The following is a 3,740-nucleotide window of genomic DNA, read 5'->3' as shown; positions in this document are numbered from 1 at the left end:
GGAGGGCGCTACAGCGCTACAAGCAGAACCAAAATCCCCCAGAAAGCATGGCCTGGCGCTACAGCACCCAAAGGCTAGTGCTGTAGCGCTAGTCACAGACAGCCAACACCACATTTTCCCTTCTTGCGATTTCCCCGAGCCAAACTCAACCAAAACTTCTCCAAACCTTCACCAAACTTAAAAACAAGCTTATTAACACACTCCACTCATCCCAATAATCCCAATTACTCAAAACCCAATCACATGCATCCCTAATCTAAAAATTCACCATAGTTGCTCATAGACTTCAGAAACTCAGCAAAGACAATCAAACCTTCAAAGTTTAAAGTTCATAACTTATACCTTTGATGGAAATTAGACCTTAAGTTGCCTCAAGACCTCCTTAGCTTGCTCTTCCTCAATCCTTAGCTCCAACTTCCCTAGAATTCCCCATCATTTCAGCTTAGATACCTTAGTTAGAAATCAAAACCAGAACTGAAGAAACTTCAAAGTCTTACCTCAAATATTGATGTGTTCTTGCTAATTCCCTTGCCAATTTTCCAAGTATAACCCAGAAACCTTATGGCTCAACTTGATCTAGCTCTTCTCTGAACTTTGTTCCAAGAACCCTCAAGAAAAATGGTGGAGAAAGCCTAACTGACCTTGCCTTCTTTCCCTTCTCTCTCTTTCTTTTCTTTCCTTCTTTTCTTTCTTTTCAAACTTCTATTGTATTCTACAAACTCCACTAAGCATAAAGCCTTAATTGAACCTATCACTTATAAGCCAAATGACCATAATGCACTCCCACTTAATTCTGAATCATTTAATCCCCTTAGGGGCATTTTGGTCATTTTTACCCAATTCCCGCTAATTCCTCGAGTGTCTCTAACATTTTTCGCTTACTTCCCGATACCTAATTAATCACCAATTATATCCCTCATTATCAAAATTAACCTCAATATATTCTCTAAATTCCCATTTATACCCCCAAGCTCGCCCCGAGCCGGGTATAAATCCCCGCCATGACTTTTTCGCTAATCTGCTCTCTAGGATCCTCTCGAGTCACAGATCACAGATATATCCACATAATAATGTGGTCTCAACAATTATCGCTTATATATATATAGAGAGTTATCCCCGCAATGGCCAAAATTACGATTATGCCATTCTAACCTAGTCAGGGCCTACATGCATACGAATACACATAGTCATGCATCTCAAGTATTCAAATAGTCATATAACATGCTTCAAATCATTAAATCACATATATTCCATTTATGCCCTCCTGGCACACTAATCAAGGCACTTAAGCCCTATTAGTAAATTTGGGTTGTTACAACTATCCCCTCCAAATGAGAATTTTGTCCTCGAAATTTACCTGAATAACTTGGGATACTGATCCCGCATCGCTGTCTCAAGCTCCGAAGTCGCCTCCTCGACCTTACTATTCCTCCACAACACTTTAACAAGAGGAATCGTCTTATTCCGTAATATTTTATCTTTCTGATCCAAGATCTGAACCGGTTGCTCTTCATAAGCCAAATCTATCAGTAATTCTAAATCTTCATACCTTAACACATGAGTCGCATCCGAGACGTACTTCCGGAGCATAGAGACATGAAATACGTCATGGACTCCTGACAACGATGGTGGCAAGGCTAACTTGTAAGCCACCTGACCAATCCTTTCTAGGATCTCAAATGGTCCAATGAATCTAGGGCTTAGCTTGCCCGTCATTCCAAACCTCATCACCCCTCGCAAGGGGGAAACTCGAAGGGACACGTGGTCCCCAACCTGGAACTCCATGTCCCTACGCTTAGGATTAGCGTAGCTTTTCAGTCTGCTCTGAGAGGCAAGATGTAACGCCCTGGATAGCCAAGATCCTTACACTGTGTGTTTATAAAGAGCCAGACTTGCCAATCAAGTCATTTTATTGAAAGCGTGTCACCGAAACCATAAAGGATCTAGGGTTAAAAATGTTTTGCTCTCAAAAGCCACATTTTCATTAAGAAGCATTTCCTGTTTACACGAGATCCCAAAAATATCAAGTTTAAAGACCGTTTACAAAAGTCATAAGGTTTAGATACAATAACAAGCCATATTAAGGCAAAACAGACAGTTAGGCAATCCCTATCCTGATCCACTCCTCGACCATGGCGATCGAACAACTGTCTATGTACATTCAACCCCGCAGCTCTCCACCTCAGGATTGGTCCAGCATGCCTTTGTCTTTACCTGCACCACGAAGCACTTGTGAGCCAAGGCCCGGCAAGAAAACACAACAACAAAGGGTAAGCAATCAACAGACAAATCAATATCACATATCGCATCACATGTTCTCAACCATATAATCATTCAGTATAATCAAGTATTCAACATGCTAAACATATCAACTCATATCGTATATCAGATCGCAAATGATAACTAGGGCTAGCGCTCTCAGGCTGCTCCCTTCGTTATCCCACTGACTCCGGCCCGCTTAAACCGAGCTCAGTGAATATTAAGCTGTCCTTAGCTACCAGTTTCCAAGCCGCGCCGTGTGCGCAAATATTATGAATGACACTCTTAGGCTGCCTTCACATGTCCCATGGCATAATACAATCATTGACACAAATTAAATATCGGGAGCACTTAGTCCCATCACAAACATATAACCGAGTTCTGTTTTCTTACATTTCGATTTTCTAGCTCTGATCACCTGACTCCTTGAGCACGATCCCTCTCGAGCCCTAGCGCTCACTTATACACAACCATAGGCCAAAGTCATCATCAAACCTCAAGTCCAAAACCTAGCCTTGGGAACAATCCCGAGCCCCCGGGAAGTCCTAGTTCCACCAAACAAGGTGGTGGAATCAAACCCCAAACCCTTGCAAACAACCCTAAAATCCCTTTCTGAAAACAGGGCAGCGCTACAGCGCTCTTAGGAGGGCGCTACAACGCAACAAACAAAAGCAAAATCCCCTCAGCATGCATGGCCAAGCACTAAAGCGCCCAAAGGCTAGCGCTGTAGCGCTAGTCACAGACAGGCCAACTCCAAATTTCTCTTCCTGCGATTCCCTTGAACCAAACTCAACCAAAATTTCACCAAACCTTTGGCAACCTAAAAAAAAACCTTATAAACATACTCCACTCATCCCAAGAACCCCAAAAACTCAAAACCCAATCACATGCATCTCTAATCCCAAAATTCACCATAGATGTCCCTAAGCTCAGAAACTCAGCAAAACCAGTCAAAACATCAGAGTTAGAGGCTTAGAATTTATACCTTTCATGGAACTTCGACCTCAAGTTGTCTCTAGACCTCCTTGGCTTGCTTTTCCTCAACCCTTGGCTCCAACTTCCCTAGAATTCCCCATCAACACAGGTTAGATATCTTTGCTAAACACCAAAACCAAAACTGAAGGAACTTACAGAATTTTACTTCAAGTGTTAGTGAGTTCTTGCTAAACCTCTGCCAATTCCTCAAACCTAGCTTAGGACCTTGATGCTCAGCCTAACCCAGCTCTCCTCTGGACTTTGCTCCAAGAATCCTCAAGAAACTGATGAAGGAAGCATAAATCAACCTTAGAAAACTCTCTCTATTTTCTCCCTTTTCCTTCTTTTCTCTCTCTCAAACTTCTACACTTTTCTACAATTTCCACTAACATAAAGCCCCAGTAATTCCCATCTTTAGAAAGCCAAATGACCTTAATGCCCTGCCCTTTATTTCTAACCCTTTAATCCACTTAAGGGCATTTTAGTCATTTTGCCCAATTCCCGCT

The sequence above is a fragment of the Humulus lupulus genome, chromosome 6 (genome assembly GCF_963169125.1).
Source record: "Humulus lupulus chromosome 6, drHumLupu1.1, whole genome shotgun sequence".
Lineage (NCBI taxonomy): Eukaryota > Viridiplantae > Streptophyta > Magnoliopsida > Rosales > Cannabaceae > Humulus > Humulus lupulus.
Note: the sequence above shows the minus strand (reverse complement) of the source record.